The sequence below is a fragment of the Mchenga conophoros genome, linkage group LG5 (assembly GCF_057382185.1).
Source record: "Mchenga conophoros isolate Kocher_MC1m ecotype Shallow Benthic linkage group LG5, M_conophoros_male_GT1.1, whole genome shotgun sequence".
NCBI classification, from domain to species: Eukaryota; Metazoa; Chordata; class Actinopteri; order Cichliformes; family Cichlidae; genus Mchenga; species Mchenga conophoros.
This window is the reverse complement of record NC_140530.1, coordinates 15080738-15093428: the sequence shown is the minus strand read 5'-3', so window position 1 is coordinate 15093428 and position 12691 is coordinate 15080738. Positions and strand designations below refer to the sequence as shown.

Below are 12691 nucleotides of genomic sequence, written 5' to 3'. Positions count from 1 at the left end.
CTGGAGCTGCGTGAGGGCGGCTCGTTCCAGTACTTTAGACAGAAAAGGGAGGTTGGAAATGGGCCTATAGTTAGAGAGTAGGGATGGATCTAGATTAGGCTTTTTAAGGAGAGGTTGAACAACAGCGTGCTTGAAGGGTGTTGGAAAACAACCAGCACTGAGGCAGGCATTGATCAGGACCAGAAGGAAAGGTCCGACTGAGTCCAGAACCTGCTTCAGAAGCCGAGAGGGGATAGCATCGGTGGAACAGTTGGTAGTCTTAACCTTGCAGACTATTTCATGCAGCTGAGAGAGAGAGAGATTGGTTCGAACTGATTAAAGGCAGAATGGCACAAAGACAAAACACAGGGATTGGAAGGTGAAGATGGAATGACAGACTGCAGGGAGGAAATCTTGTTTACAAAGAACTTTAGAAAGTCATTACAGAGGGTGGCAGAAGGTGTGAGGCTGGTGGATGTGTAAGGATTTACAATGGAATTTAAAACACGAAACAGAGTCTGAGGTTTATGGACACTACTGCTAACCAGGTTTGATATGTAGGAGGACTTGGCCTCTTTAACGGCTTTCTGATAGGTTGAAAGAGAGTCTCTGAGGATATTAAAAGAAATGTGCAGCTTGTCCTTTTTCCATTTTCTCTCAGCACACCTACAGGTGCGCCTGAGAGCACGAACAGAGTCTGTAATCCAGGGTTCAGCGTGAGCTTTGGGACGGAGTGTTTTTAGGGGAGCGATGAGGTCCAAAATAGAAGTACATGTTGAGTTGAAAAGAGCAGTTAAATCTTCTGCACACAAGGAATCAATCCAGTCCACCGTGGAGAGCTCAGAGTTGCTAAAAGCAGCAGAAAACTGAGATGGTACATGGGTATTGATGATCCGGTGACGGCGTGAAGGAGGTTTAACTGCAGCATCAGAACAATGTGCAGTGGCAGAAAATAGAACAGGAAAATGATCGGAGATACACGCACTCTCACAAATTTCAGAGATGTGGATACCCAAGCCGTGAGACATGACAAGGTCCAAAGTGTGACCCTTCTCATGTGTGGAGCCAGACACACACTGAGTAAGGTTGAAGGAATCCAACAGTGAAACAAAGTCTCTAACCAGGGGTTTAGATGGACAGCACACATGAATATTCAGGTCACCAACAATAAGAAAATGATCGAAATCTACTGAAAGCCCTGAAAGGAATTCCCCAAACTCACTGATAAAGTCCTTGTTAAATTTGGGAGGACGATATACCACTGCAATCAGTAACGGAGTGGATGAGTTTAGTTTAAAAAGCTGTAGTTCAAAGCTGGAAAAAGAGGAAAAAGAAATCTGATGGCAGTCATAAACAGATTTAAAAACACAGGCGAGGCCTCCGCCTTTGCCAGAGGACCTGGGAGTGTTTAAAAAACAACAGCCTGGGGAGTCCCAGCCTCTATAGCGCGCTGGGACTCCCCGCCCGGGTTTTCCAGCCACAGGTCAATAAGCACCTGTGTGGCATCGATTAGATTCTCCCGTAGCTCCTTGGACGGGTTAAGCGCTGCTGGGTCCATGTTGTGGTCGCGTCGTACTGTCACGGTCCGGGGCAGCGGCCGTGTGAAGAGTGGAAAGGAGGACTCAAATGCAGCACTTACTCAGATGTGAAGGCGATTTATTGACAATATCAAACATAAAGTGGAGATGGCAAAACAGAACTAAGGATGAACTAAACTGGGTGAAACTACACAAAGGAGTGGCAAACCTGAACATGAAGGGAGAACAGCAGGGAGAGCACGCAGGGGATTTCACAGGGTATGAACACAGACGACGCGACGAGGAGCAGAGGAAATCACACACTATAAGTACACAAAGAGACACTGGGAAATCACACACAGGTGGGGGAAACAGCTGGACCTGATTAACCTGACGAGACAGGGGAACACTAACACCAGGGACCAACAGAGGGAGCACAAACCCAGAACCCAGTGTCTAAAATCCCAAACACAAACCATCCCAAAACAGCCATGAATAATAATGAAAGTAATAACAATAAAGAACATAAACATAAAGTCACTGAGTCATGGTCGCAGGACCATGACAGTTCTGACTGACAGCTCATTTATATATATTTATGTCTAAACTTTGCTGTTGTCTTTAAACCTGCACGAAAGATCTTATGGGCGGGTTCTGTATCTTCGTTTGCATTGTATGTTTGTGTTGTTTGTGTGGCATCCACACTCTTTGTTTGCTTCCCACATGAATGCGTAAAAACATCAAAGAGAATATTTTCGAAAGTTGTCATACTTCAGGATGAAGCCTTGGCATGACACATTCTGCACACTGAATACTAACACCAAGGTTGTGCCCTTCTACCAACTGTATATTTTAGTCCTTGTGGCATTGATGAACAAAGCCTTCTTTTCACTGAAGTCCTGAGGAGAAGCTCAATCCATAATGCAAAATAAGAGTTCTGGGATGCCGTTTGATGCCTGACCTTCGAGGGTGGTTCTCCCAGGATTTTTGATGGCACTTGTCAAAGTGTGGACCTTTTGTACTTTCCGGTGAGAAGCCTGAACTCCTTCTCTTCTTTTCCTAACTAAGGCAACATGAAATTAAAAAGAAAGCTGTCGACAGAGAGACTTTTTTTGTCCAAGCACTGATCATACTCCTCTGTGTGGAGTCTATTATATCACAGAGTCCACATAGGACAAAACAGTGAGTGGACGGACTGCTTTGAAAGGCCTGGGGTCAAAAAATTTGTGATCCCACGCTGTCATAGTTTCTGTAACACTGCAGGTGTTATAAAACCAACAGGAATATGAATGAGTGGGAGATTGCCATGATTGAAATGTCCTAAAGCAACTCTGTGCCTTTGTAATATCCTCCAAGGTGTGGGAGAGGCAAAAGAGAGCGAAAGTAGGACACTCGGGCGTAAAGCAGAGACAAAAAGGTGGAGCTGCTTGCTACTTTGCTGGCCTGAGCCTGCATACAAGTTGCCCTCAGGCACTGGTTCACAATCAGTATATTTTGTCCTGATTTGCAATGCTGCATGGCAAAGCCTTATCCTCAGCTCTGTGTGCTCCCCGTGGGTATAATATGTGTGTGTGTGTGTGTGTGTGTGTAGGTGTCTTTCGCAAAACAGCTTAGGTTTTCTTGTCACTTAACAAGGAAAGCATGACATGATTATATGAGTTCATAACAGACAGAAATGTTGAAACACTTTTTCTTTGTATATCTTCCAGAAGAGCTCCACCAACTCAGATCGAGGCTTCTGAGAAATGAGCTGCCAATGTAAGTCCCTTGGCTGACCTCAGCGCTTCGCTGGTAATGTTGCTTTTAAATTAATTAAACTGACTGAAAGTTATAATTGAGTACACAAACACTCGTGCATGCACAGAGTGATAACCTTGTACCCCAAACCTATCCCTCACTTCACCTCACTACCCATCAGGGACAGAGTTTGCCGCTGACATACACTAATTTATTAGCAGCTAATTGCTATCCCTTGCAGACATTCTGGTGGGACATCAAAGGATGACACTCCTCAGGAGAAACGATTGAAATTCAAATTTCAAACAATACCCTTTCCCTCTGTATGGTGCTACGGACTCGCCGCCTTTGGTTTTAGTTTGTCATCCCAAGTGCATGGAAGGCTTAAGGCTCTATCAATAATGGATGAGGATTTGAGACTTTACAGTGGGTTTTCCAGGAGATTCGGTGCTTCCATTTAAAGCCCTGCAAGACTGGCACTCTGTATACCTGGAAACTGCTGTTGTCGCTTTGAAGCAGTTCTTGAGGCAGTATAGTCGCTCAGTGCTGCTTACAGAAAAAGATAAGAAGCTGTAACTTTCAGAGAAGCACCGCAGCTGTACACATGGGATTTTAGGGTGAAGTCTATGCTGCGGTCTTTCATAGTGCATTCACTTCTAAAAGCATGCTGTAGCAAGCTGAGGCCCACACAACAAAAGCACTGCAAAAACGTCCCATTTGTATCATATTATGACCCGGTGTGAAATGCAGCCTGTTTTCTGTTCTTAGCTGACAGGAGTGGCACCCAGTGTGGTCTTTTGTTTCAAGGTTTGACTCAAGACTAGATAACAAAGACACTGCAAAAGCATTGCGTTTGTGTCATATTGTCCTGTAAACATTGTAATGATTTATTTTGTGTGGACAGCTTGGGGCAGTTCAAAAATCTGTTGACTATCTGGTATTATTTAATGGCGATCATATAGTATGTTTCCCACTTATAAACTATGAGAATTAGCAGACACATCATTTGCATTTTGTTTACTAGGCAATTATAAAATCAGCTTTCAGCATTTACGCTTTGTTTCTTCGCTAACTCTGGAGGGAAAAGCTAAGTCATTAGTAGCTAAATGCTTTATATGCTAGTCAATGACTTTGTGTTAATGGTGGTAAATATTCAGCTTTTTGGGGGCACATTTACTGTAACCGCGGCTAGAAATTCAACTACTGAAGACCGTGAGTAATAAGCTTAGGCCCTAGAGACTGTTCGACGACCTCCTGTGTATTTCCTGAATGGTTGGCGAGGAGTTGTTGGAGGCTGCTGGCTGTCGCTGAGTGAAATGGGTAGCAGAGAGAATTCTACACCAAAAACTTCTTTGTGATTACTTTAGGGGCTAGCGGATTGCCAAGGTCTCCCTTTGTTTACATGAAAGATGTTGGCTTATGTGCAAACATTTGCTAATTAAACACCAAGCTATAATGAAACAGAGAGCACTCTCCTTCAAAATAAAAGCTGTGCCTTACACTGAAACCAACAAATTTCAAAAAGATCCACTTTTTACTTATTTGTCCTATACCCATCACAGTTTCACTACAATTTAGTGAGTAGCTGGCAAGTGTTTTGCAGACAAATCAGCATCTTCTATGGGCAACATCAGCAATCTGCAACAACCAAAGAAATCACAAGGAAGTTTTCAGTGGAGCACCATCTCAAAGATGACCAATTTTTGACCAATTTCACCTAGCGATTTCCAGCAACCTCCAGTTACCCATCAAAGTCTATCAGGGAATACACATTTTTCCTAGCAACCGGTATTTACCAGTATGTCTCTAACTGATCTCTAGCCCTATGTGGTTGGGGCTTTAGCCATGTACCTGCCAGCAGCCACTCACAGCTAATCTGGGAACACAAATCTTTCCCTACCAAGCCAGGGTGGCTAGCATTAGCATCAATCATTAAAACAGACAGTTGTGTCTGTTTTAATAGGTAACTGCTTATGGACCCTACAGAGATGGCTTTCAACCCATGCAAACATTCCCATGCAGAGCTTCAGAAAGCCAACACCGCCTAGCTCAACTCTGTGTGGGTCAGATGTCGATTGATTGACAAGTGGGCTGAAACAGGAAAGAGAGTGACAGTAATAGAAGAACAAACAATAACAAAAATCAGTGATTATAAAAATAAAAAAAGCACAGACAGTAGCTACAGTGGACATTTTTCATTGTTTTTAACACTTGGTTTCACTTCAGCTCTTTGTATTTTGTAACTTTGCTCCTCTGTGGAGTTGGCTGGAGGATCAGCACCACATCCTTTCGATACTTCCTCTTTCTGGCAACAGGCGTTCCCTGCTGTCTGCCGATCAGAATCAGAATCAGAATCAGAATACTTTATTGATCAAGTGCCAACAGTGCCAACAGAGAACTATGTTGAACCCATAAAACACTCTGTAGAACTGAAGCCCTCAAAGGTGGATAATAATATTTTCTCACTAGGATTGCAAGTCAGCAGCCTCTCATGTGTCCGTGCCAGGATGTTGTAAACCAGCAAGGTGGAAAAGTGAGTTACATTTTAGACGTCTCATAAAAACAGCACAGTTGGGCATTCATTCATTCATTTATTAGGGTCACATTCATTGCAAACATGTTAGTTGATGTAAAACTGCAGAGAAGGTTAGCCACACTCACCAAACATTGTGTAAATTCAATATTATGTGTGTTGCACAGTGTTTGAAATATTGATGGCGTTTAAAATTAGATGATTTTAATTAGATTCAAACTGTATTTTTGACCTTGTCCATTACATCCTGATTGTTTCTTGCGTGCTTTCCTCTTCTTACATAAGTCAGTTTATTTGGGTTTTTGCCACATTTAATCAACTAAGAAATTCATCCTAAGGAACATTTCTCATTATTCTAGAAATGTCTATAATTTGAAGGGTTTTTCCCATTCTTATTTTTGGTTAAATAAATTAAATTATCTGCCTATTTAAGCTTGTTGATTCTCTGGGAAACAGCTTGCCCTATTTTTCTACCAGTTTATTTCCTTATATATATATATATATATATATATATATATATATATATATATGTAGTGGGTAAGTATAGAGACAAAAATGACCACAGATATCAACTTTTAGTACAAATCTGGCATAACTGTGTAATGTAATAATGTTAAACCGTGAAAATAGAGAAACCGCAGTTGTAATATTTAGCATTGTGTCTGCAATGTCACATTTTAATGGAAGTTTTACACTGTGTCCATATTTAAATGAAGGATTAGGACACAGCATATATCCAAAAGCTGACTAGCTCTTATATACTCAGTGTATATACCCCTAAAAACATACACAAAGACGATGCAGTCTTTATGTTTTCTTATATCACGTCACACATACACACAGAGAAATGCATTAGTATGCAGATATGGCCCTTGACATTTATACTCACAGGCAAATGAACAGACACTTCTTCAGGCCAACACATCGGCACACATGTTCACACATACAGCCACTTTCCTGCAGAAACAGTGGTCCTGCCAGCTGTGTTGCTGTGGTAAGGAGATAACAGGAAACTCCAATCACAGGTCTTCTCTCAATCCATTCCATAACACCCCTGATGGGAGTCTCCCTGGGGTTGAGGATGAGAGGGTATAGCAGACATCACACTAACAATAGGCCATGCTAGAGGTGTTGAAATTGGATCCAAAGTTTGCATTCGACACAGGCTTTTGTATCGTACATGTGTACCAAAAGTGCACTGATAAAAAATTAACCACACAAATCTTTTTTTCAATTCAAGCAGCATTTGACAAGAAATAATATGAACAATGACGGCTTTGTGAAGAAAGGAGGAAAAGGGGTGCAACTGCAGTACTGAAACATTGTGATCAAAACTGAGCACGCTCTGAGAAGGTAGGGTTGAGAGCGGGGCTGCAGTGCACAGTCATGATTGATGCATTACTCTGCCCTAGTTGTCTGCACACAAGAACAGGAAGACTGTGGCAATTTTACCCAATCCCAGTGTAAAACTTCTTTTGTCTCTTCACTTTCCCACTCCTGTTTTGTCTCTCTATGCACTTGCAATATGAAGAGCTCATCCTTTGCTATTAAAAAGCCTCTTATGTGTGCAGACAGTAAGAAGCAAGCGTGGAAATCATTTTTAGCATTAAAGGGCTCTTACTGTCCTACACATAGGATATAAACTATCTCTTCCAGAGAATGCAGATTATTTCATCCCATTTCCTGCTGCCTTTTAATATGCTGCACACAATCACATCGTAACTGTGACATGCACCATTCCGTTTTTCTATCCTTTGTTGCTAGATACCTAAAAAGCAAAAATGAAATGCTGTTTCATCCCCAGAGATGAGATGTACAGTGGGGCAAAAAAGTATTTAGTCAGCCACCGATTGTGCAAGTTCCCCCACTTAAAATGATGACAGAGGTCAGTAATTTGCACCAGAGGTACACTTCAACTGTGAGAGACAGAATGTGAAAAAAAAATCCATGAATCCACATGGTAGGATTTGTAAAGAATTTATTCGTAAATCAGGGTGGAAAATAAGTATTTGGTCACCTCAAACAAGGAAAATCTCTGGCTCTCACAGACCTGTAACGTCTTCTGTAAGAAGCTTTTCTGTCCCCCACTCGTTACCTGTATGAATGGCACCTGTTTGAACTCATCATCTGTATAAAAGACACCTGTCCACAGCCTCAAACAGTCAGACTCCAAACTCCGCCATGGCCAAGACCAAAGAGCTTTCGAAGGACACCAGGAAAAGTATTGTAGACCTGCACCAGACTGGGAAGAGTGAATCTACAATAGGCAAGCAGCTTGGTGTGAAAAAATCAACTGTGGGAGCAATCATCAGAAAATGGAAGACATACAAGACCACTGATAATCTCCCTCGATCTGGGGCTCCACGCAAGATCTCATCCCGTGGGGTCAAAATGATCATGAGAACGGTGAGCAAAGATCCCAGAACCACACGGGGGGACCTGGTGAATGACCTGCAGAGAGCTGGGACCAAAGTAACAAAGGTCACCATCAGTAACACACTACAACGGCAGGGAATCAAATCCCGCAGTGCCAGACGTGTTCCGCTGCTGAAGCCAGTGCATGTCCAGGCCCGTCTGAAGTTTGCCAGAGAGCACATGGATGATACAGCAGAGGATTGGGAGAATGTCATGTGGTCAGATGAAACCAAAGTAGAACTTTTTGGTATAAACTCAACTCGTCGTGTTTGGAGGAAGAAGAATACTGAGTTGCATCCCAAGAACACCATACCTACTGTGAAGCATGGGGGTGGAAACATCATGCTATGGGGCTGTTTTTCTGCCAAGGGGACAGGACGACTGATCCGTGTTAAGGACAGAATGAATGGGGCCATGTATCGTGAGATTTTGAGCCAAAACCTCCTTCCATCAGTGAGAACTTTGAAGATGAAACGAGGCTGGGTCTTCCAACATGACAATGATCCAAAACACACCGCCCGGGCAACAAAGGAGTGGCTCCGTAAGAAGCATTTGAAAGTACTGGAGTGGCCTAGCCAGTCTCCAGACCTCAACCCCATAGAAAATCTGTGGCGGGAGTTGAAAGTCCGTGTTGCTCGGCGACAGCCCCAAAACATCACTGCTCTCGAGAAGATCTGCATGGAGGAATGGGCCAAAATACCAGCTACTGTGTGTGCAAACCTGGTAAAGACCTATAGTAAATGTTTGACCTCTGTTATTGCCAACAAAGGTTATGTTACAAAGTATTGAGTTGTATTTTTGTTATTGACCAAATACTTATTTTCCACCCTGATTTACGAATAAATTCTTTACAAATCCTACCATGTGGATTCATGGATTTTTTTTTCACATTCTGTCTCTCACAGTTGAAGTGTACCTCTGGTGCAAATTACTGACCTCTGTCATCATTTTAGGTGGGGGAACTTGCACAATCGGTGGCTGACTAAATACTTTTTTGCCCCACTGTACTTCTGCCTCTGAAATCTGTTTATTTTCAGAAGAGTCACTTGAGACAAAACATTTGCTAAATGTATATGGTCTAATATATCAGGATGAATATGCTCAGAAATGCGCATCCCTTCTTGTCAAGGTCAATATCTTCTCTGACTCAGAAATCCTATTAGCGGAGATCCACATTACCTGCTTTAGTGCAGTTTAATAGGGTAATGAGTCTCAGTGGTGATATTCAAACACAGAGGGAAGGAAACCTCACGGGAAATTGTTGATTAAGAAGACTTATAAAGTACTAAAATGCCTTAATTTGTAAATCACACCCTAAAAACGACTCAAAAGAGTAATAGAACTTTTTCAGCCTTTGTGGATTGTAGATACAAAGACGCAGCACTGAACTTGGATTACTTTGTTTTTGTGAGTTTCAAAATTATGGAAATACTTGCCGTATTTTTCAGACTATAAGGCGCACCGAATTATAAGGCACATTACGTGAAATAAAACAGTCAGATAAGCCAAACTTTATTCAACTCATTTTTCTTGCTTCCTCCACTTCCGTACCATGCATTCATTAACCCTTTAAAGCCGGTCGGAGCGGGCACGCTTCGTTTTGCGCAACTATTGCTAAATCCCGGTAGCACTGCAACCACGTAAGCTAGTGCAATAATTTTTTTGCATATGAAACCGGAGGAGTTGTACTTACATCTTATGCCATCAGCTTGTCCTAGGTCACGGTTTCCTTCCACATATAGCTTTGCAAAAACTGCATAAAAAGCACTTGCAGCAACAAAAACACAATATTCCAGAAACACGCTTTGCCGATCCGATCAGCTGTTTGTAGCACTTCCTACGTCCATAAGCGCGAACTATCGCATGTCCGCCATGTCCTGCCCGAAACCTCATTTTGCGGAAATGTATTTTTTTTTTTTACCATCAGGGCCTTATGAGCCTATACTGGTGTTTTTAAAAGTTATGTTTGACTTTATGACTTTCTGTGTCGTTTCTGGGATGCTTAGGACTCATATTGCACTGCTGGAAATAGTTTGTTTTGATGCATATGCTGTTTTTTTGCAAATTTGCATTATAATATTTATTTTCGTTTTTCTTGCAGTATATAAAAATTGGTGTATTTCAAAAATAAAACTATAAATGGTAAATGGCCTGTATTTATATAGCGCTTTACTAGTCCCTAAGGACCCCAAAGCGCTTTACATATCCAGTCATCCACCCATTCACACACACATTGGTGATGGTAAGCTACATTGTAGCCACAGCCGCCCTGGGGCGCACTGACAGAGGCGAGGCTGCCGGACACTGGCGCCACCGGGCCCTCTGACCACCACCAGTAGGCAACGGGTGAAGTGTCTTGCCCAAGGACACAACGACCGAGACTGTCCAAGCCGGGGCTCGAACTGGCAACCTTCTGATTACAAGGCGAACTCCCAACTCTTGAGCCACGATCGCCCTATGAAGACACTTAAAATAAATTTCCTGTGGTGGGAAACTATTTTGTGCAACTTTTTTGTATTTACAGTTTTGAGGGATAAGCCTCTTAAATTTCTCTAACTAGAAATATATGTTAAAAAAACAAAAACGATTTTTAATTCTTTTGTAGTTTATTGCACTTTTTTGCAATTTATGTAATTACTATGCACTTAATGCAGACATATTATTAAAATTTGGGCTATAATAGTTGTATTGATGTATATCAACTTGAAATGCTCCCAAAAATGGCACTACAACATGAAAAAATATAATATAAGCTCTGGAGGACTTGGTTCTATGGTAGGTCTTAAAGGGTTAATGTTGAATTGCTATTGCAGTATATTAATGACTAACCTCGTATTCTGGAAGGAACTCAGTTGTTCTCCTGACTGAAGTTTGGTCCGTTTACAGCATCCTGCCATGCGATTACATTTTTTTCTCTAACCATCGGGAACCTTCACATTAACTTTTATCGAGTGGAAAAACGTTAGCGTTCATCCTCCAGCTTCACTGTGTTTATGTTATGTTAATATAGCTGTGTCGCTAGCGATCACATAGCACATCATTAAATAACAGCTAGCCCAACTTCAGTAACTCTATAAACATCAGTACCGTTTAGTTTTCTGTCTTCATTTATGTTGGAAGTGACAGCAGAGCTGTACATTTGAATTTTTTCAGAAATCTCTCCCTTCGCGGTCTACGTGGTCCGGGTCCTCAGAAGGTCGGGTAGGCCGGAAGTAAACGGCTGTGAAATTGGACGGTCTAGCCTTCAGATTAGCGTCACCGCTATCTCGGTGGAGTTTAATAAACTCGGCCGTCTGCTCCTTGCTATCTAAAATATGACAGGACACTGGCGTAAATTCTCGACTGTCTCATACTTCTGTTTAATCAGTTTCTGTTTGATGTTTAGTCAGCTGTGTAAAAACCAAGGAGGAACCCACCCAGGGGATTAATAAAGTTTTATTTTATCTAATCTAATCTTATAACTTTAATCTCAGCCAAACCGATTTACTCACGAACAAACAAAACACTGAAAAAAGCCCAACAATAACATTTTTAGGTTGTCTAAGTGACTTATATATTACGTTTAACCAGAGCAGCGAAAGTCCGCGGTGATCTGAAAATGATGTGCCGGGAGTTGTGCCGTTCTCGGCCGCATCAGTAACACTCGAGCTCCCGGCTAGCTATCGAGCTGGTGGGTAGCAGACGTCTCCGAAAACGTTGAAGCACTTTTGCAAATATGCGATAACTTGATAAACCGAGCAGATATTTGATGTTTACACAGCTACTACTGAAAATATGTTAAAAGTTTATTTTGTGACCCAGAAAGATTAGTATGAGTAATTTTAAAACTTAGTAGCGGCCGCCATTGTTGGAAACTGGAGTTTGGCTGGGCCGCGCTATGAATTCTGGGATATGGTAGGCCACGAAGGACACACCCGACCCATCCTTCAAATTCGGGGAAAAGGAGTACGCATTTTTCGGCTGCATTCGGAGGAGTCTACGAATTTGGACAGCCTTCGGCACGTCGCTGTGACGTAATCGGTCTACAAATGGGGCCTCAGGAGGATGCAGCCCATGAATTTGGACACGACCAATAACTGTTGTTGGCATCCCAATACATCAGATCAAAAGGGCGAATGCGACTGTAATGATTATGCTTAGCACCAGTGTGATAAGATTTTTTTTCCGACCAGAACTTGGAGGGTTTACAAACACTGACTTGGACTCAAACTGAACAGAAACTGTCAAACAGCAAAAAACAAGAATAAACTGAATAGTAATTAATGCAAAAGATCATGAAATGTCATAAGACGGGAGAAAATGATGAAGGTTTGACATTTTAATGTGTCAAGCTTTTAAGGTCAATTTTAGAATTTTCTGGAAAAAAACAAACTTGTCTTGCTTGCATTATTAAACAGTATAACTCAGGGGTAGAAAGAGGCATTTTGATCATAGGTCACTGTATCAAGCTATGGTTTGGTATAGGTCAACTAGATGACAGCCTAGGGCAGGGGTCGGCAACCTGTGGCTC

The 12691-nt window shown here is 42.0% G+C and overlaps 1 protein-coding gene across 4 annotated transcripts in view; it reads left to right on the top strand.

Annotated features, from left to right (window-relative positions):
- Positions 1 to 12691, top strand: part of dlgap4b (discs, large (Drosophila) homolog-associated protein 4b) — a 153328-nt gene that overhangs the window by 90497 nt on the left and 50140 nt on the right. For 3 of the 4 annotated variants that reach the window (XM_085273527.1, XM_085273525.1, XM_085273526.1), the window contains exon 3: positions 3206 to 3254. The gene's annotated coding sequence lies outside the window, so the exon portion shown is untranslated. Of the gene's footprint in view, positions 1 to 3205; positions 3288 to 12691 lie in introns of all 4 variants that reach the window. The other variant, XM_085273524.1, reaches the window with a different exon arrangement.